The sequence below is a fragment of the Microcaecilia unicolor genome, chromosome 1 (genome assembly GCF_901765095.1).
Source record: "Microcaecilia unicolor chromosome 1, aMicUni1.1, whole genome shotgun sequence".
Classification (NCBI taxonomy): Eukaryota; Metazoa; Chordata; class Amphibia; order Gymnophiona; family Siphonopidae; genus Microcaecilia; species Microcaecilia unicolor.
This window is the reverse complement of record NC_044031.1, coordinates 719301818-719323396: the sequence shown is the minus strand read 5'-3', so window position 1 is coordinate 719323396 and position 21579 is coordinate 719301818.

Genomic DNA, 21579 nt, shown 5'->3' with positions numbered 1-21579 from the left:
GGAGTTTTTTTAGGATTTGGGTTTTGCAACCAATGAGGATGCTGTTACAGTAGTCAGCGTGAGTGAGTACTGTGGATTGTACCAGATTGCGGAAGGTTTTTGGGGGGAGAAATGGTTTTACTCTTTTCAGTACCCACATCATATTGAACATCTTCTTCGTCATAGCCTTTGCGTGAGTTTCTAGGGTTAGGTGGTTGTCTAACGTTACTCCTAGGATTTTCAGGTTGTCAGATATTGGGATTGTAACGTCGGGGGTGGTCAAGGTGGTTGGGAGTAGGTTGGAGTGTCTTGATGAGAGGATTAGGCATTGAGTTTTTTCTTTATTCAATTTCATTTTGAAGGCATTGGCCCAGGAAGCTAAGATATTCATGCCAGAGATTATTTTTCCAGAGATTTCTGTAAGGTTGGATTGGAAAGGGATGAATATGGTGACGTCATCTGCATAGATGAAGGGGTTTAGACCAGCTTTGGATAGGGATGTAGCCAGAGGAATCATCATAAGATTGAAGAGGATCGGGGATAGAGGCGATCCTTGGGGGACTCCGCATTGTGAGGACCACTTAAGAACGATCAAAGAACTGACCGATTTCTGAAAATCCCTGAATACATACCTCTTTAGCAAAGCCTACCACGAAAACCCTTAACTAACGACAACACAATACCTAACCAAAATAGCACAGAATGTATTTTCCAATAATGACTTGTTCAAACCTACCTGTATTCCTTTACCTCTTTGTAATACCAATTGTTTTCTCTAACCTGGTATAGTTATGCTATAACAGGTCTCTGTAAGCCACATTGAGCCTGCAAATAGGTGGGAAAATGTGGGATACAAGTGCAATAAATAAATAAATATAGATGAGGTTGATTTGACTTGATAGGATCTGGTGGTGATGAAACTTTGTATCCATTTAATGATGTTTCCGCCGATCCCTAGTTTGTCCGGTATTTTTGTAAGAATGTCGTGGTTTACCATATCAAATGCGCTGGATAGGTCGAACTGCAGAAGAAGTATGTTGTTGCCAAATTAAATTTCTTGTTTGAACTTGAATATTAAGGTGAGTAGTACTGTTTCAGTGTTGTGTGCAGGTCGAAAACCCGATTGTGACTCATGTAGTATGGAGAATTTTTGTATGAATTCATTGAGTTGGGAGGTCACTCTATTTTCCATTAGTTGGTTAGAAGAGGGATGGAGGCCACAGGTCGATAGTTAGTGATGTCTTTCGCTGGTTTTTTGGTTTTTTTTGGTATTGGAGTAAGTAGAATATTGCTGTGTTTGGAGGGGAAGGAGCCTTGTTGAAGTAGGAGATTTAGGTGGGTGGTGAGTTCCGTAATGAATCGAGCTGGGGCATTTTTCATTAGATAATTGGGGCATGGGTCTAGGTGGCAGTGAGATTTGGAGAGTTTGGATAGTGTTGTGGAAATTTCCTTAGTGCTGAGGGGGGGTGAAGGTTTTCCAGGAGCAGTCTGCTAGTATCCCTTCTGAGTCGGGGTCCAGTTCATCGAGGAAAGTATCAAGGTTTGTGTCGTCATGGGGAATTGCGTTGCATAAATGAATGATTTTGTCGTTGAAATATTTGGCCAGCTGGTCGGCGGATGGACAATTTGAGGGTGAAGTTGTTACTGGATTCGTGTTGAGGTTCTTTATGATTTGGTATTGTTTTTTAATGTCTGTTCCGGTGGCTGTGATTTGTTTAGTGTAGTACGTTCTTTTGGCTCATGCCCTTAGTTAATTTTTTTAACAACCTTTTGGGGCCCTTTTATAGAGTGTCCATAAAAGGGCCCGCTCACTCTTCCAGGACTACCGCCAACCCAACTCAGCCGCTGGTGGTAGTCCCACCCTGAGCACACACCATTTCTGGGGTGGTAGTAAGGGCTTCCTGTCGAATGGCCATGTGGTAATAGTTCTTTTACTGCATGGCCATGTAAGCCAGGGGTCTTTTTACCCCCTGCGGTAAAAAGGGCCCTGGCGTGTGAGAAAAGCAACCCCCGCCACTAGCGCGGGGCCCTTTTTCCCGCAGCTTGGTACAAGGACCCCTTTATTTCTGTACTTTCAATTTGACTAACATGACAGCTACACCTTTTTACTCTGGAAATTAAAATACTTTTATTTATTCAATTGCACATTCCTTTAGATCAGGGGTTCTCAACCCAGTCCTTGGGACACAGCCAGCCAATCAGGTTTTCAGGATACCCACATGGGACAGATTTGCATACAATGGAGGTAGTGCATGCTAATTTCTGTCATGCATATTTATTGTGGGTATCCTGAAAACCTGACTAGCTGGGTGTGTCCCAAGGACTGGGTTGAGAACCCCTGATCTAAAGGAATATGCAATTGAGTAGAGTATTTTAATTTTCAGAGTAAAAAAAGGTATAGTTGCCATGTTAGTCAAATTGAAAGTACAGAAACAAAGGTTGTTAAAAAAAAATAAACTAAGGTCACGATATTCATTGGATTTATGTTTCCTAACTTTCCCTCTGCTATAGATACAAGTAATAATGGTTTTTGAAGGAAAACACATTTTTGGTGAGGTAAAGAAATTCATTGATAAGGACCTATGTTATTGTATGAGCCAAAGGGCAGGGATTCCCAAACTTGTCTTGGGGGGAATCCCAGCCAGTCAGGTTTTCAGGATACCCACAATGAATATTGAAGAGATTGAGTTGCATAGACAGCCTCCTTGATATGCAAATCTATCTCATGCATATTCATTGTGCATATCCTAAATATTTGAGTGGCTGGGGTTCCCCAGGACAGGCTTGGGAACCCCTGCCCTAAAGGGGTGAGTGGTTTATCCATTTTCACATTCTGGAGGCTTGAAGAAGAGCAGCAATTCATGACTTCTAGGCAGTTTTGTTTATTGAATGTTATCAATAGAAATCAAACAAAATAAAACATGGAAAAGAAAATAAGATGATACCTTTTTTATTGGACATAACTTAATACATTTCTTGATTAGCTTTCGAAGGTTGCCCTTCTTTGTCAGATCAGAAATAAGCAAATGTGGTAGCAGATAGTATATATAAGAGAAACATCAAAGCATTACTTTGACAGTCTGACAGAGTGGGAGGGTGGGGGTATGCATGGGGACATCAAAGCATTTCATTGATATTCTAACAGGATGGGTGTTGGTAGGTGAGAGGAGGGTGATAAAGAGAGAAATACAACTTTATGGTTTATAATGGGCTAGAAAACCCAGATCCTTATTAAGTCCTGTCTGTTGGGTGTATTGAATGGACATGATTGCTTTTCGATTTTGTCTATGAGTTGTGCAGACTGAATAATCGCCGCTAACCGGGATAACTTACCTCTCTGCCCTTGCTCTGTCCCTGCATAGCTCCTGCACCATCTGGCTAATGTCTGGGCAGTTAGTAATGATTTTGAGTGGCACTATCTGGATATTACCACAGAAACCAGTGGATGACCCTGGTCAGCAGCAGTTTATCTGGATGAGTCCATCTGAACAATGGACCCACTGACATATCTTTATTTTTGTATAGTTTTGGTCAGCTAAAGAGCTTTCGGTAGCAACACGGCAATACAAAACCAGGGCAAAGAAGATAGTTCAGGTCAGAAAATGGTGTGGAAGATGTGAGCTAGAGAAAGTGGAGAGGTTCTTGTCAGAAAACTACTGCCAGTGTCTGATTCCTGAACTCTTCATTGAGCTGGCTGAGTGGGCAGTGGAGCAGTGTTTCCACGAAGAAGACAATTCTCTCAAGAAGATGTTATGCAGCGTAAATGATCTGAATACTAGCCTATATGTGCATGTGTACGCACAAATGTGAGTAAATGCTAGAAGGCTGGCTAGGCACTGTTCTCTAAAACCGTGCATATCTTCAAGCAAACAACAAAAAAAGGGGGGACGACCACTGAAGTTAAAACTCTGGGCTGTTTATTAACAATTCAACACTATACAAGAACACCCTAAATATGACTCGTTGCAGTACTGCATTTTGTCGTAGAAGGCTCCTGCCTCAGGAGTCTTCTGTAATTAAAAAACAATAATTACATAAATAACTTGAAAGGAAGCACAATCATAGAAATAAAAGTAAGAAAAGCACATTCAAAACAATAAAATGCATAATAAAATCATATTAATAAATCAACATGTTGAAAAATACATGAAAATACACAAAAACACAGAAAAGCATAAAACATGATATGAAGAATTCATGCAGTGATGAATAGGAGTACCAACCTCTATAGCAAAAATATGCAATAAACATCATCTATTACAAAAAAAAGAAGATGGGCATACACATGTGTGGAGTGTGGGCAGAGCATGGGCAGGACACACAGTTATGTGCATAACTTGTATGGGTCCTGTTTACTAAGCTGTGCAAACTAGCATTCTATATAGGAAAGTATGCTCCAATTAAGTGCCCTCAAATTACTTAAATTGAGGTAGCCCTTTATACACAACGAAACCAAATCCCGTAACGAACACTATATAACCCTTCTTTTCAATGACTCTCCTACTGTATCTGTAACACATGAACCTCCTTGATAATATCATGTTGTATATGTTTTCCATTGAAGGCAACTAACGCCTCACGGTACTATGTAAGCCACATTGAGCCTGCAAATAGGTGGGAAAATGTGGGGTACAATTGCAATAAATAAATAAAATAAATAAATAAATAGAGTTACCCTGTAAATGGTCTGTGTGGCCTCTGACTCCCTTTTGTCTGTCTGGTGTCTTTTCAGCCATCTTGCACTGGATTGTATGTAGTCATTCTTATTCTGAGCTAAAATGTTTTATATCAGATCACATATTCTTGAATAACTGGGGTGGGGGTGGGGAGGTAGAGGATCATCAGTGATGGCTTCAACAGAGGGAACAGTTCTGGATCTACGCATTAGTCTATTCAACCAAAGAGATTAAATCAGGCAATAGACTGCTTTTATTTTTATTACGAATTAGAAACATTTATGCCAATAAATCTAGTCAAATGTGCTCTCACTCGTAGCTGGGGGAGTGGTTTGCTTCATGCATACAGCTAATTGAATCATGGTGTGATCTGATTGGCTGAATCCCAGTTAAAATGCCAAGACGCCATTTTGTGCATTTGCTCCAAAGAAAGACAGAGACGAGAGAGAAATGAGTAAACTTTTTTATACTGAAGTATGGTTGAAAAGGATGTTATGATATGAAGTGTAACACGGTATGTTCATCCTGTATTTTTGCAGCAGATAATATTCAAAAACTCCCTGAGGCAGCGGGATGAGTACTGTGAAACACTGACTACCGTTGGTTACCAGTTAAGCAACTTTTTTTCTTTTTTTTTTCTTGCATATCATTTGAAACAAAGTTGATTGATCTGAGAAAACTGTTTGTATAATATAAGAGATGGTAATCTCAGAAGGTTTTTTATGCCTGTGATGTGACTAACCAGCTTATAATCGAACGAGAAAAACGCCCAAGTTCCGACCTAAATCGGGAGATGGGCGTTTTTCTCACAAAAACAAATAAAGCGGTATAATCGAAAGCCGAACTTTGGACGCTTTCAACTGCACTCCGTCGCGGATGCGGACAAAGTTGACGGGGGCGTGTCGGAGGCGTGGTGAAGGCGGAACTGGGGCGTGGTTATCACCCGAACAGAGATGGGCGCCTTTCGCCGATAATGGATGCGTTTGTAGCTAGAATTTAGGGCACTTTTCCTGGACCCTGTTTTTTCACGAATAAGGCCCCAAAAAGTGCCCTAAATGACCAGATGACCCCCAGAGGGAGTCGGGGATGACCTCCCCTGACTCCCCCAGTGGTCACTAACCCCCTCCCACCACAAAAAAATGATGTTTCACAACTTTTTACTTTCACCCTCAAATGTCATACCCTCCTCCCAAGCAGCAGTATGCAGGTCCCTGGAGCAGTTGTTAGGGGGTGCAGTGGACGTCAGGCAGGTGGACCCAGGCCCATCCCCCCCCTACCTGTTACAATTGTGCTGCTTAATGCTTAGTCGTCCAACCCCCCCAAACTCACTGTACCCACATGTAGGTGCCCCCCTTCACCTCTTAGGGCTATAGTAATGGTGTAGACTTGTGGGCAGTGGGTTTTGAGGGGGATTTGGGGGGCTCAACACCCAAGGGAAGGGTGCTATGCACCTGGGAGCTGTTTTACCTTTTTTTTTGTTTTTGTAAAAGTGCCCCCTAGGGTGCCCGGTTGGTGTCCTGGCATGTGAGGGGGACCAGTGCACTATGAATCCTGGCCCCTCCCACGAACAAATGCCTTGGATTTATTCGTTTTTGAGCTGGGCGATTTCATTTTCCATTATCGCTGAAAAGCAAAAACGCCCAGCTCACACCTTGGCGAATAAAACATGGGCGTCTATTTTTTTTGAAAATACGGTTCACTCCGCCCCTTCACGGACCCGTTCTCGGAGATAAACGCCCATGGAGATAGGCGTTTCTGGTCGATTATGCCCCTCTAAGTAAACAATTTTGAATTTCTCACTTGCAGGAATTCTGAGGTATTTTCCTCCTATGAGTTACCATTCAGTTGAATGGAAGAGAGCTAGTAATGCAATTTTCAATGGAATGAGTTTTTTGATTTGTTGTATTTTAGAAATTTGTTTCAACACATGCGCGTCAACCCATCACTAGTAAATAAATGCTATTTGGAGAAGTTGATGAATAGCTAGTTATTTCATGATCTCGTGTTTAATTAAACTGAAAATATCACTGGCTCTATCTGCTACATTTGCAGTGAGTTCTGTCTGAAGGTGCAAAAAAGAACCACTGGTGAAAAAGGCCCATCGTTGCGTATCATGTGCAGTTAATCTGAGAGCGTGAGTCAAAGGTTCATGGCCAACCATGCCATTTCCTGTCCCCATGATATGGAGAGAGTAGAAAGATCATGTTATAGACTGTTATTTCTGTCTAACAAATGTTTTGGGCTTTTTTTCCCCAAAAACAGAAAGTCAATTTTATATCCTAATCTGCTATCAGCTTTGAGACCAGTGCCACATGACGATAGTCTTCCTGGCCCAAAGCCACTAGACAACTATATCTTAGATAATTGAGGATGACAAAGCAACAGATGCAACATTGCACTTCAACAGTGAAAATGATTCAGATTTTTAGTCATCACAATCAAACAAACCTTATCTAATAACTTAGGGGGTCTTTTACTAAGGTAGTGGAGTGGATGTGGAGTGGAACAGGTGGATGTGAAGCGTCTGTTCACACTTTCCAAAAATACTAGGACTAGGAGGCATGCGATGAAACTACAGTGTAGTAAATGTAAAACAAATCAGAGAAAATCTTTCTTCACCCAACGCATAATTAAATTCTGGAATTTGTTGCCGGAGAACGTGGAGAAGGCGGTTAGCTTGGCAGAGTTTAAAAAGGGGTTAGACGGTTTCCTAAAGGACAAGTCCATAAACCACTACTAAATGGACTTGGGAAAAATCCACAATTCCAGGAATAACATGTATAGAATGTTTGTATGTTTGGGAAGCTTGCCAGGTGCCCTTGGCCTGGATTGGCTGCTGTCGTGGACAGGATGCTGGGCTCGATGGACCCTTGGTATTTTCCCAGTGTGGCATTACTTATGTACTTACTACTACTACTACTACTATTATTTAGCATTTCTATAGTGCTACAAGGCGTTCGCAGCACTGCACAAACATAGAAGAAAGACAGTCCCTGCTCAAAGAGCTTACAATCTAATAGACAAAAAATAAAGTAAGCAAATCAAATCAAATCAATTAACGTACGCTAGCATTTTTAGCTCGAGCTAAACGCTGAGACGACCATACAAATACAATTTTTAGTCCGAGCTAAAAACGCTAGCACGTCTTAGTAAAAGAACCCCTTAATTTGAATCAAATGACTTGGACAGTGACGTATACATTTCAGCCAAACCCTGCATGACAGAAATATTGCAAGGTTATATTCTGATTCAGGATTGTAAATTTTATTAGATTAATCCAAATTTGTTGAAGAAATAAATATTTTCCAGAAATTTGTTCTCCAGTATTACATTATAACATAGTGTTTTCGGTATGAGTGGAACTTCCAATTTCCCATCATTTCTGTTGATGAAAAAAAGAAGCAAAGTTTTTTCATTCTTCTTCAGACTAATGAAATGCACTTCCTGGTTTTGCTCAGCAGATGTCCTCCAGTTCCAGCACTATGTTTTAAAGGCAACCTCTACAACATGTTCAACTTTTTTTCTCCTTGAAGTCACATGTAAGTTCCTTAACTTTATAGGCTGACCGAATTTCAGTTTTGGCACCAAAACTGGCCTGAAATTCGAAATTGGCTTTACTTTGCCCACAAATGTCACTGCCAGCACATTTTCATCTGAAACTGAAACTCCCCATTTTCCTAACCAAAAGTGGGCCACACTGCCTTCTCTCCTGACCAAAAGTCGGCCCCATTCCCTACCCTGCTGAACAAAATCGACCCCCCTCCCCACCCATAGGACCCTCAGGCCTACCTTACAAATCTAGTGGCCTCATTGGAGCAGGAGCCAATCCCCAGTTGCTTCTGCCCATGCTGGCTCTACAGTCAAAATGGCTGCCATGACCTCCTGCAGCTGTCTGTCGAGACTTCTGTAGAAAGTTGAGGGGTGGGGGGGCTGAAGGCTGGGGCCTGAAAGTTAAGTGAGTGCGGGTATAATGCTCAAGGTTTGCCTAGGGCACCCACCAGCCTTGCACTGGCTCTTTATTCTATCATAAATTATGTGACTTTGAAATACATAAAGTAAACCACTCCCCCAGCTCTGAGTCAGAGAAAATTTGACTAGCTTTATGACATTTCATGTCTCGGCATAAATGTTTTAGTTTGTAATAAAAATAAAACCAGTCTATTGCCTGATTTAATCTTTTTGGTTGAACAGGTTGTAATGTGTAGATCCAGAACTGTTCCCCCTGTTGAAGCCATCACTGATGACTCCCCTCCCCCTGGCTATTCAAGAGTATGTGATCTGATATAAAACATTTTAAGTCAGAATAAGAATGATTACATTCAATCCAGTTCAAGATGGCAGAAAAGACACCAGATAGATAAAAGGGCTATTTGCAGGGTAATTAGATTTTGCTTACCATCAATTAGTGTTGGTCTTTGATTATCCATTATATAGATTTAAGATAATAAAGATTGCATTTTGAAATGTGACGCTCTTTCAAAGTTATTTAGTATGTGTACAATTGCAGACTGTAATGTTGGTGTCAATATAAGCTACAGGAAGGCCCAACACCCTTAATATGGGCAATGCAGTCCAGCCCACCTGATTCATATGCTTCCCCTGTGCCTCCCTTCCTATTTTACTTCATTCACACCTTTATCCCCTTTTCTCTTAACTCTGCTAATAAGGACATTGGAGGGAAGCATAGTGGAATAAAAAAAACTTCCAACAAATACAGTATCCAAAAACCTAACTCCCCAGGTGGTCTAGTGGTCCCCTCATTCCGCATCATGGGGTCCTTTTACAGAGCGTTGGGCTTACCACTAGCTGTTTTAGGACTACTACCGGTCCAATGCCAAGGAAGGTGTCTGACCCAAGGAAGATGTCGCCTGTCAGATAAACCTGGCTAAATGCCGTCACATTTCTAATTACTTCTGTGCATGCAATGAAACGTACTGCACCAAACAAGCCTGGTCCCCCAAATCATTAAATCCTGTCCCCAGCCAGATCTAATAAGGTATGTGTAAGTCTTTATTTCTACCACTATTACTACTTATCATTTTTATAGCGCTACTAGACGTACCCAGCGCTGTACTCTTTCTCTTTGTTGGGTACCAACAGTAGAGAGATTTGAAGATTTTCTTAAAAGGGGGGGGGGGGGGGGGGGGTCAAGAAAGGGACTACGATTTTACCGAATTCAAACTCCTGTAATTTTTCTTTAGTCTGCTCTTTCATTTTGAGGGCAGACCTGCCCTTGTATACCTTCAAAATAAAGATATCATATTTTTTATGGTAAAATCTGGGACATCTGCCAAGCAGTTCATTTACCGGGAGAGGGGAGAAGGGGCTTGTCCAGTGGTTTGTCACCATGGAAAATTTTAAAAGGGTACGCTTAAGAAGTATCATAAAACACATATTTAAAATATTTTCTTACCACAATCAGACCCAATACAAAAGTCTGAAGGTTGGTGGGGATATCCTGTATAGAAGAGAATTAATTATGACCAGGAAAGATCAAATAAACCAACAAAATACAGAGGTTATCAATATGTAAATTATGTGGAGAAGACACATCTATATATATATATTTTTTATTAGACCCCTGATGCAGGTGCTCTACCAAAACATGGCCCATGTTGGGCCTCTCATTAAAGTCTGGATGCCAACCCACTCTTGGATGCCCACTATGCTTTTTTTTGCTTGGCTTGGTTCCTTATGCTTTGTATTCCCTCTCTTCAGCTATCCAGACATAGCCTGGCACTGAGGGGGTCTTTTACAAAGCGACGGTAAGCCCAATGCATGCTTACCGCACAGTAAAACGGAGTTACTGCCGGCCCAACGTGGCCGCCAGCAGTAGTTCTGCCTAGAGCACACGCTATTTCCAGTGCTCCAGGAAATTTTTTTCCCTAGCGTGGCGCTAACCCGGTGGTCATCAGGCATCACCGGGCGCTGCCTGGTTACCATGGAAACCCTCACCACCACCGCAGCTTAGTAAGAGGACCCCTCAATTTCCAGGCATAATTTTGATGGTGTCAGTCAGCATTTAAAAAAAACACTGAATATTGGCCCATAAAATTATATCTTGACTGCTGTGCCAAGTAGATTAACTCCCAACAAATTGAACTGTAAACTTGGTTAGACTCGCAAAATAATATTTTTAGTAATCCAAAAGTGGATACTAATGTCAGTCCTACTGGGCTGCATTTCTTGGTTACACAAAGGAAAACAAAACAGTTTTATTAAGCCAATGAAAACAATTAGCATTGGAAAGTGTGGGGGGGGGGGGGGGGGGGGGGGAACTTTAGGTACATATTGTACAGAGAACTGCATGCAGTAATCACTTTCAGAAATCCATTCAGTGTCTTTGTAAGAACTCATTAAAAGATCGAGCATATGCAATAAAATATTTTTAAAAAATGAACAAAAAATGTATCCAGAGCAGAGTATAAGGCACAATACTTTTTGTTTCTCAGTCCTCAGCTGTACACTTACCCACAGCAGGGATCAATCAAAGACAGACTGTGCCCTGCTGTGGGCTGAAGAGCAGCTGGACATAAGGGATGAAAACAATATGGCCCACACATCTCTCTGACCCACAACAGGGACTCTTCAGAGAGTTATTCTGCTTAGACTTAAAGATCACAATAGAATGCATTTCTCAACAGTTACCACCACTTTCAAGCCCTTTGGGATGTTCACCCCCTTCAGACCTATCCAAAAAAAATCACAGGGACAGGTATGAAAGGCATGAACTTAATCCAAAATCCATAGCGGTAGAACCCATGCTTTCTTTTCTAACAGCATTTATCTACTCTAGAAAGATCATCTTGAAGTTACTTTATAATTGGATTGTCTGTATAATTTCTTTATAGCAAAGAGGTCTCAAGTAGCTAACTTATAAACCCGATTCAAAGTTAAAAAACAGTAGAGTGCAAATATGCATCTACTATATATGTATATAAATATTAATACCACACCTTTATTTTCATCATGATATCCTAAAACTTACATTAAATACCCCAACCAATACAATCAGTTGTACCAGTAGAAATTCTGAGAGAAGAGGACATTTCTCTGGTAAGTGAACACTATTTTGCTTGTGCTTTGGGAACTTAAAGATTGGGGTTTAAAGGAGGAATTGTAGGTTAGTGATAAAAATATAAAAAACAAATGTTATCAACTAATCTCCATAGTCTTTTCCACTTAGTTTTAAAAACTTTGTACCACAGCATTAACAGATAGAATCTAGCAGGCACTGCAGGATCTAGTTTAGTCTTCCCACCCACCCTCCCCAACACCTGCCCACCCCTAGGACAACTCTTCATTTATAGTCAGTTATTGTAATTAGGGTAACAAGCAAGGAGTGCTCTTTCAGAGTTTTAAATACATTTCATTACAATCTAGGAAGGAAACAGTAAATAAATCATACAATATACTATCCGCCTTATTTTCGAAAGAGAAAGACGCCCATATTTCGACCCAAATCGGGAGATGGGCGTCTTTCTCCCATGGGCGCCCAAATCGGTATAATTGAAAGCCGATTTTGGGTGTCTTCAACTGCAATCTTTCGCGAAAACAGCCAAAGTTGACGGGGGGGGGGGGAGGGGAGGGGGAGGGTGTCGGAGGCATGGTGAAGGCGGTACTGGGGCGTGTTTATCGGCTGAGGAGAGATGGGCATCCTTGGCTGATAATCGAAAAAAAAGGCGTTTTTAGCGCGAATTTGGGTCACTTTTTTTTGGACCCTTTTTTTTCACGAACAAGTTCCAAAACAGTGCCCTAAATGACCAGATGACCACCGGAGGAAATCGGGGATGACCACCCCTGACTCCCCCAGTGGTCACTAACCCCCTCTCACCAAAAAAAAAAACAACTTAAAAAACTTTTTTTTCCAGCCTTTATGCCAGCCTCAAATATCATACCCAGCGCCATCACAGCAGTATGCAGGTCCCTGGAGCAGTTGTTAGTGGGTGCAGTGGACTTCAGGCCCATCCCCCCTACCTGTCACACTTGTGGTGATAAATGGAAGCGCTCCAAACCGCCCCCAAAACCCACTGTATCCACATCTAGGTGCCTCCCTTCAGCCATAAGTGCTATGGTAATGGTGTAGAGTTGTGGGGAGTGAGTTTTGGGGGGACTCAGCACCCAAGGGAAGGGAGCTATGGACTTCAGAGGTAGTTTGCTTTGTTTTTTTAATTGTTACAAGTGCCCCCTAGGGTGCCCAGTTGGTGTCCTGGGATGTTAGGGGGACCAGTGCACTATGAATCCTGGCCCCTCCCATGACCCAATGCCTTGGATTTGGTCGTTTTTGAGCTGGGCGCCTTTGGTTTCCATTATCACTGACAAACGATACCGCCCAGCTCAAATCCGCACAAATCCGATGCATTTGACTGGCACAAACCGTATTATCGGAAAAAAGATGGACACCCATTTTTTTCGATAATACGGTTTGTCCCGCCCCTTCACTTACCCGTTCTCGGAGATAGACGCCCATGGAGATGGGCGTTCGCGTTCGATTATGCCCCTCCACATAAACTAAAAGACACTTTTATATTAGGCTAATATCCTTAATGCTGTAGCAAGTTTTAAATTATTGAAAAACTCAAAAACACTAAGATGGAGTCAGCAGTCCAGCAGCGAGAGGGGTGCTATCCAGTCTTTTGCATTGAGTGTCACATGTATGATTATCTTACAGTTGGTGAGATGTCATATGTGTGTGCCCGATGCAAAGAGCTCCTAGCTCTCAGAGAATGTGTCCGTTCTCTTGAGGCTAGAGTAGCAGACTTGGTGGAGCTGAGGGAGACAGAGAGGTACATAGAGAAGACCTACAGGGATGTTGTAGAGAAGTCCCACCTCCAGTCTGGTAGCCCCTGTGCTACCTTGGAGGAGGGAGGCCTTCTAGAAGGAGAGCATCACTCTGGTGAAGTAGGAAGTACTCCTGTAGCCAGGACCTGCCCACCAGGGTATGTACTATCCTCTCGCACCTAAGATATGTCTCCAAGGGCTGCCCGGGAGGGAAAGGTTAGGACAGCTGTTGTAGTTGGTGATTTGATCATTAGGCATATAGATAGTTGGGTGGCTGGTGGACGTGAGGATCGCCTGGTTACTTGCCTGCCTGGTGCGAAGGTGGCGGACTTCACGCATCACCTAGATAGGATTTTAGATAGTGCTGGGGAGGAGCCGGCTGTCTTGATACATGTGGGTACCTATGACATAGGAAAATGTGGGAGAGAGGTTCTGGAAGCCAAATTTAGGCTTTTAGGTAGAAAGCTCCATGCGCAGGGTCCAAGAGACAGGCAGAGCTTCGGAGTCTCAATTTGTGGATGAGATGATGGTGCAGGGAGAAGGGTTTTAGATTTGTTAGGAACGGGGCAACATTCTGTGGAAGGGGGAGCCTATTCCGAAAGGATGGGCTCCACCTTAACCAAGGTGGGACCAGGCTGCTGGCGTCAGCAATTAAAAAGGAGATAGAGCAGCTTTTAAACTAGAAATGGGGGGAAGGTTCAGGATAAGGTGTCTTCCAAAGATATCACCAAAACAGGGAAGATAGGGTATCCTGATAGTGAGGTTGCAAAAGAGACCATAGTAGATCAGGTGTCCTTAAATAAAAATAAAAATCATACAAAAGATTGCAAATTAATACGTCAAGTACTAAGCATGATGTAAATATGAAGAATGAACAGTTTGCGAATGCCAGGAGCCTAAGAAATAAGATGGGAGAGTTAGAATATATTGCACTAAATGAAAAATTAGATATAATAGGCATCTCTAAGACCTGGTGGAAGGAGGATAACCAGTGGAACACTGTCATACCGGGGTACAAATTATATTGTAGTGATAGGGTGGATCGAATTGGTGGAGGGGTAGCATTATATATTAATGAGAGCCTTGAATCAAATAGATTGAAAATTCTGCAGGAAACAAAACACTTCTTGGAATCACTGTGGATTGAAATTCCATGTGTAAAAGGGGAAAAGGGTAGTGATAGGAGTGTACTACCGTCCACCTGGTCAGGATGAACAGACGGATGCAGAAATGTTAAAGGAAATTAGGGATGCAAACAAACTAGGCAACACAATAATAATGCCCCGATATTGACTGGGTACTCAGAAGCTGCCAGAACTTGAAGCACAGGCAAAGCTGCAAAGTTACCCATTCCAGGAGAGAGACTTTTTGGCCAGTCCTGATTTTAAACTTACATCCCAAAGCAATGTAGTCCATGATTCTACCCAATGAAATCAGTGCTTCAGGTTCCATAATGCACCAGGATCAGATCGACAGAAATCCAGAGCTGCACAAAAAGTCTCCCTCCTGCCATCTCAAAGGCTAGAGACAGACAGTAGTATAAGAGCCAGAGGAGGCCTGAGCTCATCTCCTCTTTAGTCTGAGCCTTTGGATTTTGCTCACACCTTTTTCAGCAGTAGCTCAAGGTGCATTATATTCAGGTGCATGAGGTATTTTCGTGTCCCTGAAGGACTCACAATCTAATTTTGTACTTGTGGCAATGCAGGATTAGCGATTGCCTAAGACCACAAGGAAGAGTAGTGGGATTTGAACTGAGCACCCTTAGATGCTAAGCCCAGTGCTCTAAGCACTAGGCTACTCCTTGGCCTTCACTCCCAATCCTTGAGGGCCACCAACTAGTCAGGGTTTCAGATATCCTAAACAATATTCATGAGAGAGATCTGTATGCAATGAAAGAAGTAGGGATATCCTGAAAACCTGACCTCCCCGCAGCCTTCAAGGATTGGGTGTGAAGACAAGGCATCTGTCTGGTGCTTTCTTTGCTGTGATCCCTATTAATGCTAAGCTTATCCACTCAGTTTCTTCCTCTTCTCTAAGATTCCTCATTTCTCAGTTTAATATTCTCATATGAATGCTTGAGTGTGGTCAGGGTAAAAGCATCAATGGTTGATTTCTAAGGAGAATTTTTCCTGGTCCTAGGACCATGGGGGGAGAGCTCAACATACTGTCATGATAGAACAAATGGTTGCATAGCTGATTACATCATCACTTGGTTTCCTGTACTAGTCTTTCTCCACCTTGTCAACAGGGCTGCTGAGAGACTGAGCCAGGCCCGGAGCATGGCCGCCGCTGCCGGCTCCCCCCCCCAGGACTGCCCCATAGCCAGACCACAAAAATTGGTGAGGCTGGAACTCAAACTGATGGGGGGGGGGCACATTTTGCCCCACCTCCCTGCCCCCTGCCACAACATCACGTACCTTGTCTGGTGGGGGGAAAAGCAGTCGCAGGGCAAGCAATGTGGCAGAGAACAGTGCTGGAGGAAGACTTCTGCTGGTGGGGCTTGGGGATTCCTGCCAGCCAAACCAGAAACCCTGAAGCCCTGTGTCTTCCCCTCCCCAGCCTCTAAGGGGGGCCTGGAGTCAGAGTTTTCTCTCTCCTGTTCCTGTCGGGATATGATCACCCGGGTCCCGTGAGGAGCAGGAGAGAGACAGACCCTGGCGCCAGGCCTGGGGGAATCTTGTCTCCCCGCCCCCCCCCACCCCCCTGGTGGCCCTGTTTGCCAATAATGTAATCTGTGATAATAGTTTGCTTCTTTGTAAGGCACTACATTCCGGTGTTGTCATTTAATAGTTTTGAGAATATAATACGATTTTGAAACCAATTAACAAGGGTATATAGCAAAAAGTATGTTTTGAGAAAGCCAAGCATTGTCAGAAAAGGTCAGGAGCATTCATAAAGGTCCTGTAGTTAGAAATCCACACCCTCCACTTCTCAAAGGCAATTTTTGAACTCACACATGCGAACCAGGCACTGCTTGAGTCGTGGGCTTGGTCTGGTGCCCTAGGCCACCCTGCCAGTTGGTAGCAGAAGGATTATGAAAAATGAAGCTTAAAAGCTGCCTAGCAAAAATGATTCATTTTGGAAACGTGATGAGGCTTAAGGGGTTCTTTCACTAAAGTGCATTAAACACTTAAAATGTGATTTACTGTGCAGCAACTGCATTAAGGGGTTTTGTGCTGTTATAGCAGTTACTACGCACTAACCTGTGTGTTAAGTGCTTTCTGTGTTAGGGAACATGGCATAGATGGACAATGGACATGAAAGTCAAAGAGGCATATTTTCAAAGCACTTTGGGAGGCTTTAAGTTCCATAGGTTTCTATGAAACTTTGGGAGGCTAAGTGCTTTGAAAATGAGCTTGTTAGTCAGCTACACACACTACTAATGCTATTTCTATGGTTCTAGGAAGAGGAGTGTAGCCTAATGGTTAGTGCAGCAGGCTTTGATCCTGGCAACCTGGATTCAATTCCCACTGCAGCTCCTTGTGACCTTGGGCAAGACAATTAACCCTCCATTGCCCCCAGGTACAAAAACTTAGATTGTGAGCCCTCTAGGGACACAAAAAATAACTGCATATAATGTGTACAGCGCTGCATATATCTAGTAGCACTATAGAAATGATTAATAGTAGTAATAGGACACATATGCAGCGCTATACAAATTATATGCAGGTACTTTCTATGTCCCTAGAGGGCTCACAATCTAAGTTTTTGTACCTGGGGCAATGGAGGGTTAAGGGACCCTTTTACCAAACTGTGGCAAAAGGGGGCCAGCGCTGACATGCATGCCGAGGCCCCTTTTTACCGCAGCTGGTAAAAGGGAATTCTCATCTTCCTACAGGAAGTGGCTGGGTGGCAAGTAAAGCACTTTTGAGGGGGGAGGGAGCCCTTGCCGCCACCCATTGAGGTGGTGGTAAGGGCTCCTGCGTTAATCGGGCAGCACATGGCTATACATTTTTGTAGTACCGGAAATAAAGGCGCACTAGGGGTGGGAAGTACTTTTTGAACAGCGAGCAGTAAGCCCGCATTAGGCTTACCGCCGCTTAGTAAAAGGAGCCCTAAGTGACTTGCCCATGGTCACAAGGAGCTGCAGAAGGAACTGAACCCAAGTTGTCAGGATCAAAGCCCACTGCACTAACCATTAGGCCACTCCTCCACACTTATTGTGCACTACCCGGCTAATGAACAGTTAATGTGGGAGCACTTTCCACCTCCTAATAATGCTTACTGCGTTAATTGCAGCCAGGTAGCAAGCGCTAATTGCCATTTTAATTCAGGACCAGAATAAGAAAATGCTTGTTCCATCCTCACTGGTTGCCACATAAAATTTGCAGCTACCATGTGGTGTATTCTCTCGTTAAGCTGACGTAACAACAAATTTTACTGTGGTTTAGTAAAAGTGCCCCTTACTTTTGTAATAATGAAAAGTATATGTTCCATAATTATTGAAAGGATTAGTGACTAATTTAGTGGCAGCAGAACATGTGGGGAATACAGAGGTAAATAAAAAGCATTTCAGAAGTGTGGTGGCATCCCAACAGCATCACTTGAATAGTATTGATGTTTAGGGGAATAATGTATGATATTTGCCTCTGAACGTATGCTAAACAGCAAAATCTTACATTATTTTACTGTAATGCACATGAATTTAAGGTACTATGGACTGCATAATAATGAGATGCAAAGCCTAAGAAAAAACTGGTGTTATTTTTCCTGCTTGGGAGCATCAGGCCCCTCAGCAAAGACTCCCTACCCCTGAAGACACATTAGATATTATGCCTTTAAGCCTGTCTATTGCTTTTATATGGCAGCTTGACCTGGCAACAGCAAGGGCTGGAGCGACTAGAGATCGCTCCTGCCTCATACCCCCTAGGTCATTATTGACTGCTTCAGGAAAGCCAGGACATTTTATCGGGGGGGGGGGGGGGGGAATTGTTTGTGGGTGATCCAGGGGGGCCAAGGAGATGGAAGCAGGTCTTGAAAGCTTCATATCTAATATGTCTTGGGGGGGGGGCGGATCTGGGGAGCATGTTTGGAGGGGAGTCTTTGCTGAGGGGAGGAGAAGGGGAGGGGTAACCTGGACTGCTATGATGACAGCAGCAGACCCTTTAAGAAGGGTCCCTAGGAGCACTAGACCTTGAGTTTGTGGTTTGATGCTGCCGGGGAGCAATGGTAAACTAAGCTAGGGGCGTAGGCAGAAATCTTTTTTTTTTGGGGGGGGGGGGCACACATTTCCTCTCAACTCTTCTCACACTCCCCCTGGTGGCATTAAAGAAGTCAGCGGCCTACTTCAGCCACTGATGCCAGCACTCCAATGCATGCTCAGCTCATGCCGTTGAACTGAGCATGTGTGGGAGTGCCGGAATTGGCAGCTGAAGACACCACCAATTTCTTTACTGCTCAGGCAACAAGGGAGGGGGCTTGGGCAGTGGATGGCTTCAGCTGGTGGGGCTTGGACACATCTCACCATCCACTCCATAGGTGCCTCAATTTTAGAGTAGGGCCTGAGCCCAAAACGAGGGGGCCCAGGCCACTGAGGCCTCCCCATGGTTATGTCGCTACTAAGTTGCAGTAAAATGCTATATTTACAGCCTAGAAACTTCCCCCTTACATAAAATATATTTTTATGGCAATAATGCAAGGTAAAACTGTTTTCAAAAGACAGAAAAACTTAAATTTTTAGTGTCTCGGGTCCATCACTTTGGAATGCTCTCCCAGCATCACTGAGATTAGAGCAATCATTGGTGATCTTCAAGAAGAAATTAAAGACATTTTTATTTGAAGATGCTTTTAATTAACCTGGATGTTCTCATAGAATTGTTATGGGGCAGGGTCAGTTCTGGTCACCGTATCTCAAAAAAGATATAGCAGAATTAGAAAAGGTTCAAAGAAGAGCGACCAAAATGATGATGAAGATGAAACTCCTCTCGTATGAGGAAAGGCTAAAGAGGTTAGGGCTCTTCAGCTTGGAAAAGAGAAGAATGAGGGGAGATATGATTGAGATCTACAAAATCCTGAGTGGTGTAGAACGAGTAGAAGTAAATCAATTTTTACTCGTTTCAAAAGTACAAAGGCTAGGGGACACTCGAGGACGTTACATGGAAATACTTTTAAGAGAAATAGGAGGAAATATTTTTTCTCTCAACGAATAGTCAAGCTCTGGAACTCTCTGCCGGAGGATGTGGTAAGAGCGGTTAGCATATCTGGGTTTAAAAAAGGTTTAGACAAGTTCCTGGAGGAAAAGTCCAGACATGGGAAGACAAAGAGACAGACATGGGAAGCAACTGCTTGCCCTGGGATTGGTAGCATGGAATATTGCCACGAATTGGTTTTCTGCCTGGTACTTGTGACCTGGCTTGGCCACTGATGGAAACTGGATACTGGACTAGATTGACTGTTGGTCTGACGAAATATGGCTATTCTTATGTTCTTACCTTTGATTATGTTTTGTTTTAGCCGTGTTTGTATTTATATTCATTCTGCCTTACTGTATTGTATTCTATTGTTCCTAGTGAGTTGTTTGTTTTTAGTTACATGTGAGTCTAGTGATGATATACTTTCTTTCCTATTACACAATTGTATTTCTTTTCTAACTTTTGATTTTATCTGCTTTTGTGAAGCGTTCAGAAAATATTCTAACTGGGCGATTTATCAAGTTTTTAATACACATAGAAACACACACACGAAGCAAAGCGTACAAGTTTGTTATGAGGGTAGCAAATGCAAGAAGATTTTTAAATTAAGAAAGAGGAAATTAACAGTACATCGAAAGTCTGGCAGAAATGTCCTGATAAAAAGAAAAAGATTCATGCACTTACTTAACAAAATCAATCTCATTGGTACCAATTAGCAGTTACAAACAGGGCTCTTCAGCTTGGAAAAGAGACAGATGAGGGGAGGTACGACTTGAGGTCTCTAAAATCCTAAGTGGTGTAGAACGAGTAGAAGTAAATCTCATTTTGGAAAACCGTAACTGTGCTGCTGCCAATCAACTCACCACCCACACAGAGTCAGTGCCAAAACTCCCCACCCAAACTCTGCATTACATACAGCAGACACGAACTGATTGTACTTATGGAACTGTATGTTTGCAATCGTAACAAAGCAAACATTAAAAAAAAACTGGATGTGCAGAACTGTCTTTTCTAATAGATCTATTCTCTGTTTTGCAGTTCCTTTATGTTGTGGCATTTCTTGAAAAGCAAAGTATTCGTCCAAGTTTTGCCAGCTAGAGAAACTGACAGAATTTTAAGAAAATTCATGGGCAGTACAGTTGTGAAACATTTGTTCATTTAGGGGCCCTTTTACACAGGCGCACTGAAAAATGGCCAGCGGGAGTGTAGACCCGTGTTTTGGGTACGCACAGAATCATTTTTTTCATCACATGTAAAAAATGCCTTTTTAAAAATTTTTGACGAAAATGGACATGCAGCAAAATGAAAATTGCTGCGCATCCATTTGGGGTCTGAGACCTTACCGCCAGCCATTGACCTAGCGGTAAGGTCTCATGCGGTAACCAGGTCTATGTGCGTAAAATGCCAATTACTGCCTGCGCGCCAGAAAAGAAAAAGATTTTCCAGCGCAAGTAGCAGACATGCGTCAAAAATTAAATTACTGCAAGGGCCACATGGTAGCCGGGCGGTAATTCAAAATTGATGCAAGTTGGGCGTGCGTAGGCGCCAACGCGGCTTAGTAAAAGGGCCCCTTAGACTATTCTAACAAAACACATACTCTAAATCAGTGGTTCCCAAGCCTGTCCTGGGAGCGCCCTAGTCAGTCAGGTTCTCAGGATATGCACAATGAATATTCATGAGAAAGACTGCAGTGGAGGCAGTACATGCAAATCTCTCTCATGAGTATTCATTGTGGATATTCTGAACCCCTGACTGGCTGGGGAGCCCTTGGGATTGGTTTGGGAACCGCTGCACTTAATATTATGGAAAGAAAACTATCTAATCCCCACTTGTAGAACCACATCATTAGTTAGAAAGAGCTATTGCTCTGAACTTCACACAAAGGAAGTGGCACATCTAGGGTTACCATATGGCTCCAGAAAAAGGAGGACGGATTGAGCCAGCCGGGTTTTACTTCCATTGCTTTCAAAGCAATGGAAGTAAAATCCGGCTGGCTCAATTACTTCCATTGA